Source organism: Acipenser ruthenus, chromosome 15 (assembly GCF_902713425.1).
Source record: "Acipenser ruthenus chromosome 15, fAciRut3.2 maternal haplotype, whole genome shotgun sequence".
NCBI classification, from domain to species: domain Eukaryota; kingdom Metazoa; phylum Chordata; class Actinopteri; order Acipenseriformes; family Acipenseridae; genus Acipenser; species Acipenser ruthenus.
Window position 1 is genome coordinate 12,828,034 of NC_081203.1, and position 14,092 is coordinate 12,842,125.

Genomic DNA, 14,092 nt, shown 5'->3' on the forward strand with positions numbered 1-14,092 from the left:
ATAAGAGTTCAGTTTATAAATATGCTTATTGGCTCATTTGTGAATGTAATGGTGCATGGAAGTTAAATATCTTGCAAGCATTTTAACTGGAAGTATCGTCAGCACAAATGGAGAAAAAAATAACAAAAAAACAAAAACAGCATTCCCAAAAGCAGCCAGCCAGTTCTATTGCTACGCACTTGCCACAAGCAATACAGTCAAATTAGCATTGCAAGCAATCACCCAGCAAAACCCAGTAGAACAAAATAAAAACTCCTCCAGAAGTTCTCTTTAATCCTAATTTTAAAGTGTTAGAGTTTTCAGGAAACACATTCCTTGTTTCAGTAATGAGCACTAAATCATCCTGTTACAACAAAATGCCAGTTATATGAATGCGCATTAAGAAAGCAGTATGTGATAAATGGAGCTGCCTATTTTTTTTTACACTAGGATTGGATCAGCTGTATAAACATTTCTCAAAAATGAGCATTATGTTCATACCAGGCAGCATTCTGCCACTGACAGTGATTAATGTCCTATTGTGGAGGCATTCTGGATGTAGAGCTGTTGCTGCACTGCAAATAGCTGTCAAAGACTCAACCAGAAGCTCTTTTATAAATACTGTTCAGTAGCTTAATAATCAATATGGTGTCATTTTGGAAAGGCAACCTGAAATGACCTTGAACAATCGAGCTGCAAGTGCAGGGTGTTCTACTTTATAACAAATGATGTGATTCTCAGTCACTTGCCTGGCTGGAGCATATTCCTCTGCGCTGTTATTGCAGCATTTTATTTCAGAAAGGCTTTCCTTTTTTTCCATGATAAATATTACAATCTTTTTGAATTACTGAGCTGCTGTAATTTACTGTAGACATCTGTGCATGAAGATAGTCTGAGTCTGCCTCGATCCTCACAACATAGAAGTGAGTCAGACTGTAAATGGAAGCTAAGAAGCTGTGCAGTGGCTGTAATTCATTCAGTATCATACACTGCTGCATTTGATCTCTTCGTGTTTATATATTGTGTAATAATTGTTTATATATTGGTTGCATTTGTGATCAGTGAATAGAGCCCAAGTTAATTAAAGATGATTGTTAGATATTTCAATTAAAAAAAAATGTATTGGGTCCATAAGTCTCCCTGGTAAAGGCATGGCTGCATGGTGTGCAGGGCGAGTCATGTCATGATGTGCATTCCACAGGGAGCTTTGGCACACCCACAGTTTAGGCAGGAACTATTTCTCCTCATTGAGCTACAGTAGACCCTGCTGGTGGGCACCTGGTGAGCTCAAATCCCTTTGTCCTCCAGTGGCTGGTAGCTCGCCAACATCCACTCTTGGGCTCCTGGGTGTTATACAGCAAATGGGGATTTCTGCATGAGAGAACAATTGTGATGTATTGTTAATTCATTGCGCTTCCGTGGGCTAGAGAGTAAAGATCATCTGGTGTTGGTATGCCTCACATGCCACAGTGACCTATACTGGCCAGGCAGCCAACAAGGTAGAGACTGATCAAGCTGAACACTGTCCTCCAAGATTGAATCCTTTGGCAAAATCCAGTGCTCAGGTTTGCTGGATGAATTGAGCCGATTGGCGAGACAGCAGCAACAGAAGCGTAACGGACAGTGTTGTGTGATAAACTGCCGTTACGGAGTTCATCCCCATGTTGGTGAGATGAGTAGCATTAAAGGCTCTATGACCGCTAGCAGTCACACCGTCTCTTTTGCATAGTGGTTAAGACGCTTGTAAATGGGTAACAGCGGCAAGATGACATTCAAAATGGGAAAATACCTAATTGGGCACTCTAAGCTAACATTTGTCATAGTTTAACATAGTTTAGAGATGTATTGGTAGAATTGTTTTGCATAAAAATATACAGTTGGTGTCTAGTCACTCTGAACAGCTGTACGGTTGTTAAAGTCACATTCATATTCCTGAAGGAATGAACAGCTTTCAGATACTTGTTCACACTGAGCTTGGAGGGAATGTGTTTTTTTTGTGCTTTAGAATGCACATGTTATGTCAAGATAATAACCTTGTCTTAAGCAACAGGCCAGTGCATGAACCAGGCAAAAACAAATTGTACAGAGGACAGCATAGCCATTTTTATACTCAAGCAAACCTTTATGTTGTCAAATTGAAACCATACTGTGGCAGTGTGCCCCACCCTGTGTGTATTTTATGTTTATATGTTGTGTGTGGTGTATTAATGTTGGTGTATATGTATTGGTGCACGGATATAATATGGGGTTATGTAGCACGAGTGAGGGAGACGACCTGCTTATCCCACCTCCACCACTCGGGGGAGACTACCTGCTGCTTCCACCTCCACCGCAAGAGGGAGACTGCCTTCAGCTCCCACCTCCACCGCAAGAGGGAGACTAACTGCCGCTCCCACCTCCACCACAAGAGGAAGGACCAGGACGTGATGCTGGCATTCCTCAGCAGCCACTGCATAGGCACGAGCACAGGGGAAAACAGCCCAGCCGCAGCGACCGCAAAGAGGGCCAACACTGCCGCAGCCACTGCCACTACGACTGGTCCTGACTCCATCACCAGGGGAAGAAGTGGAGCTCCTGCTGCCGCCTTATTGACCGGGGGCGCCCCTCCTGCCGTCACCTCCCGGGGGTCTACACCTGCCTTTGCCTTACGAGGGTCTGCTGCTGCCATCGCCTTCGGAGGGACCACTCCTGCCCTGTCCCGCACTGCCTGGGGCTGGCTGTCCCGCACCGCCTGGGGCTGCCTGCCCCGTACCGCTTAGGGCTGCCTGTCCCGCATCGCCTGGGATTGCCTGTCCTGCACCGCCTGGGATTGCCTGTCCCACAACGTCTAGGGCTGCTGAGCCTGGGGTTGTGTGTTCAAGAGTGGAGAACAGGTGTTGAGAGGAGAAAATAATAATAATAGTATTAAAATAACAAATGCTACTAGTGCAAGAGGACTCACATGATACTTGTTTAGTGTTGGTCCACTGTGTTTGTCTGTCTGTTTTGGCCACCGTGCCAAGTGTTTTGTGTGGAAACCTTTTATTTTATTCATTTATTATTTACAATAATAAAAGCACAAGCAGTGCATTCACTACCCCAGTCTGCTGTGGATTCCCCTTCCTTTCACTCACCATTTCAATTCACTTGCAGTGCTATGCGTTTCTTCCGGGTCTGATGTCACCGCTCAGGCCAGCTTGCCGCACATACCCATGAGATTTAACCTATAATTTACACAGCCTGGCCACTTTTTAGGACCTGTCTACCCGATTGGATTTGGCATCGTCCTGAATTAGGTTTGACATGTGATTCCTGCAGCACTATGAAGCTGCTGTAGTTTAATTAAGTGTCTTAGAAGATCGGGTACCCAACAACAAAGCACTTGATGGTTTCTTTCAAAACATTCCACTGTGCCAGAATTGTGCATGAATGCTTTGAGGCGCATGACAAAGACTCCATGGCCACCACAATCCAATCTGGGATGAACTTGAATGGCATCGCGATCCTCTACCCACCTCTCTGCACCAATTGCCTGACATATTAATGATGTATTAACACCTTCCAGAGCCTTGTGGTATATCTATCTATTATTATAGAAATAAAAATAAATTAAAAAATACATTGTACTATCCAGCTACACCTGAATTCTAAGTCTAATTTCCTAACATTTGAATGTTGCTGGCAGTGAGAATAGCAGATTAGGTAATCAGAGTGACAAGTTGCAAATGAATGACTTGAACTGGAGGAAACTGTTAAAGCAAAGGGCAAACAGTTAGTCAGATGGTTGATTTTGCTGCATGAAATGACATAACTCAATCATGCAGTGAGGTGTTGAGTCGGGGTGCCCACCCCTTGTGTGTATTTTATTTATGTATGCATTCATGTGTTATTATTATTATTATTTTTATTATTATTATTATTATTATTATTATTATTATTATTATTTTTATTATTATTATTATTATTATTATTATTATATAAATATATTGTGTTTATGTGTGGATGGACGAAAGCCGTCCGACACGATTATTTATTATTTGAGATGACTTTGAAAAGCCGTGCGTTTGTGTTCTGTTTATTTATTTAAAAATCTTGTGCTGAAGGTGACCAACCCAAGTTAATTCATTGATTAATTGTTGCTAACTGGGAGATGGTCACCTGTATAAAAACCTGAAGCTTTCTGCGCTTGGAGAAGAGAGATTAGGAGAGAATTAACCAGAGTAAGAGCGAATGCTACCAGCCAGCGAACCACAGTACTTGTTGTTATAATAAGAATTATAGTTTGTGTTTGTTACTTTGGCCCATGTGCCATTTTGTTTATTAGTGTGTTTTTGTTCAACTTTTTATTTTGTTTATTAAATAATATGCTGAGTGCCAATGCGCTCAGTTTCAGCCCCATACCTTTTGTTTTTGCACTTCTTCCTGGTCTGTGACATCACTACACACCTGCGCTCTGCAACCACTCTGCCACATATGGTGTCCTGTGTGGGATAAACGCCTCCAGGAGCCGGACCAGGAAGGGACTTAAAAAAAGTGTGTTTTTTATTTATTTTTTTGAAAACTTTTCATTGAAAAAAAAAAATGGGATGGAAGGAAGACCAGGAGGTGAAGGACTGGGAGGGGGAGGGCCACCTGAAAGCTAGAAATCCAGGGTGATAAAACCAGCTATCGCCAGTGTGTCCCCTCTGTGATCAAAAACATCAGTTCGCCAACTGTTCCTTCCACCATTATGAGGAGGAGGAGGACTGCCCAGAACAGGAGCCAGGGGGTGATGGCTGGGAGGCCTTTTTGAGGAACCTCGCGGCAGAATTGTGAGGAGCCCGAGCGTCCAGCGCCCAGAAGGGGGGAGCACTAGCATCCAGCGCCCTGAAGGGGGAGCACTAGCATCCAGTGCCCAGACGGGGGGAGCACGAGCGTCTAGCGCCCAAGGGGGGGGGGGGGGGGGTTCGAGCATCCAAAGCCCAAGAGGGAGCTGTGTCCACCTCCACCAGCAGAGGGAGACTACCTGCTGTTTCCACCTCCACCAAGAGAGGCAGACTACCTGCAGCTCCCACCTCCAACGCCATGGGAGCTGGAGCTACCTCCACCACCAGAGGGAGATGAGCTGCAGCTGATTATGCCCGCACCGCCTGAGGCTGCCTGTCCCGCACCGCCTGGGGCTGCCTGTCCCGCACCGCCTGGGGCTGCCTGTCCCGCACCGCCTGGGGTTGCCTGTCCCGCACCGCCTGGGGTTGCCTGTCCCGCACCGCCTGGGGTTGCCTGTCCCGTACCACCTAGGGCTGCAAAGTATGCAAAGCCTCGGGCTAAATGAACAGGAAGTTATTTTGAGATATCTTTAAATGTTTTAGAGATATTTTTAAATGAACAGGAAGTTATATAGAGATATCTCTAAATGGTTTAGAGATATTTTTAATGAACAGGAAGTTATTTAGAGATAAAATTAATTTTAGATGTCTAATTTAAAGCTCCATTTAAAGATATCTGGAAATCATTTTGAGATATCTCTAAATGATAATTTGGCTTGCCATACACGGTATATTCACAACGCAACATTGATGAGAGCGCATTGAGTGCTTTTCGCCTATTGATTGACATGCATATGCTTCACCACATACAACGCTGCACTGAAGCAGAATCCCATTGACAACTACAACATGATTCCTGGTCAATGCCCTTGGAGGAATTAGAAGCTCTCATTGCACTAGTACATGCCCGTGGAGCATTTGGTGCCAGAAGCCTGGGTTACTGTTGATAGCTGTGCCAAATACGCAAAGACAGTCTGCGGTAAGTGCACTGCTTATTTTGAAAAGCGCAGGATCTGTGTAATTTGTGCCAGCACTTATACTTAACAATTTGAAATGAAGCCCATTCTGTTCAAATATTTATTTATTCATGTAAATTCAATTATAGTACGTCTGTGTATAAACGCATAGCTTCGGTTGTGTATATGTGCTTTGTTATGTAGGCAATGTAAACTAATTTATTTTAAAAGCATTTGATACTTATTTACCTTGTTTCAGTTGTGCAGTTGTGTATGTACATGATATACCTGCATATACACACATTTATTTTCAAATATTTGTTTATTTAATTTTTTAATTTTTTTGAGGATGCGCGTTATGTAATATGTCTGTATATAAACACATTTCTGTTCAAATGTCCGTTTATTTACAATGTTTGAGTTGTGTAGATGTTTTATATGACGTTCCTGGATAAAACTATGTCTTATATTAAATGCCTTATATTCAACCAGTCGTGGTTGTTTAAGGTATGCCTATAAACATGGTTGTTCTAGTGTTAAAACACTGAACTGTTGTAACGCTTTTAGAATGAAACACGCACCTATAGATACCAAAACTGACTTTGTGTTATTGAATAAGAAAGTTTAGCAGAGAATGTATATGATTTTTACAGCAGATTTTATATGATTAATATTATATGAATTAGGCTTACATGTAAAAGGTTTGATCAGTAACGTTTCAAAAACTAATGTTTGTTAACTAGTGTTTGTTAATCCACCTGGTAAAATGACAAGCTGTTAGTCCAAAATGGCTCAGAATGCATCTGAGGGCATGTACAACCCCACAGCTTCGGGGGAGGGGGGCGGGGGGTGAGCTGTCCCAGGCATCCCAGACTTCCCCCAGACGTCCCCCAGACCCCCAGCCAAAAGCTTGGTTTTGCCCCAGGAGTTTCAGTCAAAATGAGCATTAGCCACTTTCACCCATGTATTGAAATGCACTGACTTACTTTTTATGAATATTTAATAGAGTGAAATGTATTAAGTAGATATAAGTCATGCTTTTAAGAACTTGATTTGAGCAACTCACTATTGCAATAGTACAATACAGTAGCCAAAATATACATTTTGGTCAAACACAGTCTGAGACATCCTATTTACAGAAACCACATTGTGTGTACTAATGTATTCCATCTTTACAGTTTCCGCATACCGTTACAGCAAAGAAAACGTCATGTGTCCCTGCAGATACACATCCCAGCCAGAGTCATATCCTGCATATCTGGTGTAGCTGTGTGACCGGTAGGGTCCTCTGCCAAATGCAGGTCTCCTTGTATTTCTAGATGAAGTAAAAAAACAACATAAATCATCCAGGAGGACAGGTTATAAATATTAATTGCAAGTCAAGGGCAGGTAAATGCCTTAGGTTTTAATGTAGTCCTTCTGGAGAGAAAGTGACACGCTGATAGTTAAATACAATTTATGATGCTTCTCCCGAGTGCATTTTACTTTCTCAATGTGCCGCTCATATGCTAGAAACGTTCCCTAAGAGGGAATAAATTGCGCAGCACAGTTTGCCGTGAAGCAAAATGCGACACTTGCTAATAAGGGCTGGAATTGTTTGTAGGGTTTTCTAGTTTGTTTCTGCAGGTTAGCTGTCATCCTCAGCAGGGTAGAAGTGATGAAGGCTAAGCAGAGTGGGAACAGGAGCTTTAGAAACCTTTGCCAACTCCACATGTAACCGTGCCATGGTTTAAAGACAGTATAGGCTGTATTTATTAATAGGTACAGCACTGGAGGCATCATGATCCAGCTTTGAACAACCGTCCAATCTAGCTACAGTCAAACCCGATTAACATCACTCACCCAGAGCTCTATCCCCAAATTGCAATGCCCTGGACAGATGAGAATGGGAGTCAATGGGGACAAGTGCCTGATAATATCACTTTTGTTATTATTTCACTCTGGTTAATATCATACACATTTAAGTCATATGGCTGATTTCCACTCCATGTATTACTACTTTTGGAAATTAAATCTAGAGATTAGAAGGTTTACATGTAAGTAAGTTGCAGGATTGAAATGTACTAAATAAAAAGAACCGTGGCACAAACTGTTTTTTAAAGATGCCGCAAAACCCTTTATTTCAGATATTAATAATAGGTGAGATTTTTGCCTTTTAGAGCAGACTGCCAATGCAGACATCATATGGACTTACTCTGCTTTTATTTAATTCTATGTATTGTGTGTCACAATATAAATTGGAGTTGTAATGGATTGGAATTAGCGGTCAGAACCAGGTACCCTGTTTGAAAGTACCCCCAGTACCTTTACAGGTCATTTCAAGCTCACACATTGTAGACCAGCATGGAATGAATGGTTTAGCACTGTGGATCACCGGGCATACATACCCATGTAATAACATGTTAAAAACCAGGTAACTGCGGGTGGAATGAGTCTAATGACATGAGAATGACCTCTGCCTTGGCATTACCATGTAATTACAGCAGGTAACACTATGCTGTTCACAAAGCCATTTCCATGTAAGATCTGTGTAAGATCAGGAGTCATCTGTAAAGACCTTGTAGGTGTGTAATCTACCTGTGGTTGCATAAACAAATGGCACCTTGAGACATGTTATTAATTTTAAGGCAGAGAGATGAGATGATTTGCTGTTAGATGAGATGATTTGTTGATGCTTTTGTATACAAGAAAGGACAGCTTTGTAACATGTAATGTCATCTTGCAATTCTGTCCATCAGAAATGTCCCCAATAAAACAAAATAAAAACACTCTGGTTGGATCATTCCCTTTGCTAGTATTGCCTCTGTGCCCCCTCAATGGGGATACAGTGAAATGTTAAATGCAGAGTAAGAACTGCTAATCTTGGCACAGATCCTATCAGACTATCTGCGTCATTGAATTCAAATTGGCAATGAATAATTAAGTTCTAATTTCCATAAGATGGTTTGCTGTACATTATCGGCTTTAGAACTGTCCTCAGATGTAGTGCTCTCTTAGAAATTGAATCATTAACCTGCCAAAGGTTAATGGAAATAAAGAAAAATAAAGTTCATATAATGCTATTCGTGTATATCAAATAAGTGTTATGGTCAAGCTGTAAAAAAAAACTTAAACAGGCACAATTTCACAATTTTTTTGAAATGTTCAACAGCAAAGCTAGTGATCTTACAGCAAATTAATAAAATGCCAAGTTAAAGCAATTGAAACCATTATGTAATTAAACACAGTACAGTATGTCACTCTAACTCAATGACTGTGGGCGTTTACTCCAGTCTTTAATTAAGTCCTGTTTTTTGAACAAGGTAAAATGCCTTTTAATTTGACATAACTAGAACCAAACAGCCAGGTAATACATGTCAAGTCCTCAAACACTAAAGGGGTTTGTTCCTCTTTTTGAACAATGACATGATTGTTTATCATTTCAAAAATAGAAGTTCATAAAAGAATGGAGGAAACGCTTTGAAAATATGGCCTGCATCTCTTTGGTGTCCCAGAGGAGCTCATCTGGTAAAGGCACAACCGTGTGGTGTGTAGGTTGAGTTATACATTCAGGGGAGAGCAAGTTTGCATCCTGGCTCTGCAAAACGGGTGATTTTCTCTGGGTATTCCACAGGTTGTGTTGACTCTGGTACTTCCAAGAGTAAGGGAGGCATAGAATCACCTCACTGTTCAACAATGGCCCCCACTGACCAGCATTCGCTGTCAAGTTCTTGGTTATATAGAGGTGATTGTCTTGGAATAGACATTGGCAAACAAACTTTTCCATCCTGAAATCCTAGTTTTCAGAGTTGGTTTACACTGGTGTCTGTTTTTTTTATATTAAAATCTTATAGATATAAATTAATAATAATCCATTCTGTAAGAATAACAGAACATTCATGGAAGTTCAATGATAAAAAAAAAAATGTGTGGGGATGTTCTATACCTCAACAGCACACGAGAATACAGATTTTTAAATATGCAGTGTTTTCTTTGTATTTCCTGCTGTACTGCTTTTACTTTGTCTGTGGGCTAGGGGACTAAATAACAATAACCCATCCTTCACATCAACTATGGCTTAGACATTGGTACTATCCGAGACAATGTGCTTTGGTACACAGCCATTTTTTAATTGATTGGTCTGACCTTGGCTAAATGAAAAACTCACCAGTAGTGGTAAAAATGTATAAATGCAGGGGTTTACACCAAAAGGGCTGAATCGTAGAGTGAATAATACTCGCCGTTTGTGTCATTGACTGGTAAATATGATTTTCAATGCATTTAATCATGTACTAGTTATAGTTTTGTGTTAGCAACACAGACCAGTATGTGTTTAAATCAAAGCGTTTCAAGTGGAATACAAGATGTAGATGTAACTGTTCCAGTAGCACTTTAGAATACAGGGCAGGGCTTCTCAAACTCGCTCCTGGGGACCCCCTGTGTCTGCTGGTTTTCATTTCAGTCGAGCTCTCAATTACCTAACTATACCCTTAATTGAACACATTACATATACTTTTTTTATTTGTTTTCCACTCTTAAGCAGTTGCAGTTCAAGTTACTTATAAAATGTTATAGCTGAAGAGCTGAAAACAAGTAAAAAATGGAGCCCTGTGGAACACCACAGACAACTTCCGATAATGCTGATTTTACCTCCCCAACGGAGACGAACTGAAACCTATCAGAAAGATAAAATTTGAACCAGGATAGGACAAGGCCAGACAGTCCCACGGTGCTTTCAAGACGATTCAGTAGGATGGAATGGTCTACAGTATCAAAGGCAGCACTTAGATCAAGAAGTATTAATACTGATGGAAAGCCCGAGTCAGAGCAGATCATTCACAACTCTGACAAGAGCTGTCTCGGTGCTATGTGCAGCATGAAAACCAAACTGAAACTATACCATTAAGAGTTAGACATTTTTGTAATTGAATTGCAACAACTCTGTCTAGAACCTTATCTAAGAATGGTAGGTTGGAGATTGGCCTATAGTTATTGAGGACTTTATGGTCCAAATTGTGTTTCTTAAGCACAGGCTTTACCACAGCTACCTTAAGTGCTGAGGGAACTATACCAAATATGTTATTACCAATGGAATATGCTTTTACTACTATGTAATTACATAGAGATGCTCTTTTAACATTTTGTTACCATTTCCATGTAACTACAATTCCACCAGTAGTTACTATGTAAGAACAGTAAGCATTGGTAGTTATTACCATGGTTATGTATGCACTTTCCCTTTGTGATCTCAACCATAATGTCCACATTTGAGTTTATGAAAGCTTCCATCATTAAAACAAGCCTACTGTATGGCCCGAAGTAAAAATCGTCAATGAAGGTGATAGACTTCCTTTTATAATTGGAGTTTCTATTCATTTAATGTAATTGTTATTTATGGACACTTCAATTTATTACACACAGTTTAGCAACCAATATTTGTACGAACAAAAACAAAAAAATAACTAATAAAAAAAGTTCCACTGGCATCTTTTTCATCTTCACACTCATCATATTGGTAAATCCAAGGGATAGCCTGCTGAGATAGCCCCTCAGAAGCTACATGAAGCAGACAAATTAGCTGAGTTTGTGCATTGCATACTTCCCTGGGCTGCCTCAGTCCCCATACCCCTGGTACACTGTCTCATTATTGGAAAGGAAGATGTTCACAGGGGGGGATGTCCCTTTGAAGAAATGTTTAAAAGGGGTACCCTGCTGCTGAAGGATCGACTGAACCACCTTCTGTTTTTCTTCTCCGAGCAACATCGACTTTACATTTAATCTTCCAAGGGGGAAGAGAAAAAAAGCAAAATGCATGGTTTTAAAATTACACTGCAGGTACTTTTTATAGCTTTTGAAATGTTGCAAAACTGTCTTGAACATTTAAAGAAAGGGCACTTCAGCAGGAACAAGCCCAGGGGACCCCTAGCACGTTTCATATCTTTTTCACTAACCCTCCTTCTTTCAAACTCTGATAGCCTGCTGTTGTTGTGAACCGAATACCATACGTCTTTTTATTGATATGGTGCTGGCTTGTAATATGGCTGTAGATGTAATAAATACCAAGAAACAATTGGGTAGGTTATGGATAATACATACTGTATAAAAACCCAGTAAACAGGTATGACTAGACTGACATTTTAAACAATGTGTGAAAGACTGGAATACTGGTCATTACTAAAAAGTGTTTTATTTGTGTGCTGTGTTGTATTTCTAGCAGGTGGTGTTTGAGTGATATAGTACAGGCAATCTTTGCAGTTTGGGAAACCGACTGTGAATTCTTCAGCATTTTATCAAGTACACTCTCAAGCAATGTACGTACCGCACAGTGCAGCAAGTGTGACACAAGCATTAATTGTTCCTATTGCAGTGGAATTGCAGGCATGTTTCACACCTGCAGTGAATGCAGCTCCTGTTAAAACTGGCTACTAAACTCAGAGCCACAATAGGAGCTAGTTCCACATACAGTTGTTTCCTCAGAGTGCTGTTTTGTCGTAGGGAAACCTCCAGCAAAATTTGCAGTTAGATTGGGACAGGTTTCCTTCAATGAGAATTGTCAGTGTTTAATAATGTCTTCAAATGTACCACTGTGACAGAGAGCGAATGAATCCAATGAATCAACAATCTCCCTCTCGACCTGTGAGAGCACTGTACAACAGGAACTGCGTGCTTCGTACTGAATGGTTGGGCAGATCATTCCAGGGGCAGTTGGAAGCCAGCCATTCAGGAAAAGGGGGCGGCATCACGGTAACAGGAGTCACCGCCCTAGTATGGTGAGCGAAGTTTCAGTCATGAATTGGAGGAGATGTGATTGAACTAGCTATCGGAGGGGGCGGGGCTTAGGGTACTTTAGGGAGACGTGACGCCGTAATCGCTTCCTTTGTTGTGGTTAATGGGACGAAACGAGGACGGAGAAAACAGTGAGTGAAGTGTCTGTTGCAAATAACTGTGTTTTATCATCGTCTTTCCCAGACGGATATTATACATATCCAGGAGCTGCCACTTCAAGCCAGCCATAAGTCCGGACTTCACTGCACCTGTACACCAGCAAGCAGCCCTGGATCAAGCACCACACCTGCACCTGGAGCACGCACTGTCCGGAGGCGTGTCTGTGTCTGTGTTGTGTGTCTGTGTTTGTGTATTATTATTTCAGGACTGCAACCCCTTGGTTTATACGCTGGCAATACCCATAGATGGGTAGAGCCAGCATTTATTATTTATACGGTCAAGGAGAGTGGAAACAGAAAATAAAAATAAACATATACAATTTTTTAGACTATTGATCATGGAATTCATAGAGTTTTACCAGCCTTCCTAAACGAATACTAATAAGTAATAGCTATTTGATTGGTTTATTTACAAGTTTCTGCAGTGCATTTCCAAATTAACAGTTCTTTATCCTTGTTTTTTCATTCAATTTTTCTGAACTGTTACTGAATTTTCTTTGGTGTCGAAAAGCATGATTGAGACTAATCTCAAAACATGTGTTTCAGTGTGAAATAACACATTGGTGTAAATACAGATCATATTTGTTTGTTTGAATTTTAAAGAGCAAGTAGCTTAATATATATATATATATATATATATATATATATATATATATATATATATATATATATACTTTCCACTATCTTTTAATGTTATCATTTTGTTCTGTTGCTATATATTTTTTTGCATAGACTTGGGAAAGTGCTTTGAATTGCTTTCAAAAGCCTGGCAATTTCTAATTTCTCTGGCACTTTCCATTCCAGTATAAGGTTTCCATGGCTACTTGTAATCCCTTGACCCTTCAGTGACGGTGGTGTAAAAATCTAAAACAATCAGATTCTATCAGATATTACCTTGTCTGATCTAGTCAGTACACTCCTCACTGGAAAGTAAACATACATAAACATGGTGTTACGCAAACACTAATTCAATTATGTGCTTACATATTACTCAAATAAACATGCTATAAAAAATTGCCTTCACTTTTGACCAAGCGGGTTCAGTTAGAGGTCAAACTGAATGGACACAAAGGAAAGGTGCTGATTGGAATTAGGGAGTGCAAGAGAAAATAGCTGCTGAAGGTCGCTGGGGTTTTGAAAGCTTGTCATGTTAAGGGAAAGCAGTCACACCAATGCCACTCAGAACTCATGCAGAGATCATCAGTTAAGAAAACACTTAAAATATCATTTGAAGATACTTGCGTTTTAATAAAATTGTCAAGTACACACCATAAAAAGAATGACACATTAAATATGAATCCAATGTGGTCACCCAGATTATGACAGGGATATTTTATTTTCAATGGGAAAACCTTAGTGTCAATGATCTTTAATATTTAACATATCTTTAATTAGTCTCACTGGACCCAGGGCAGAATCTGACACCAGTCTCATGTCTAGTTCATTAAGA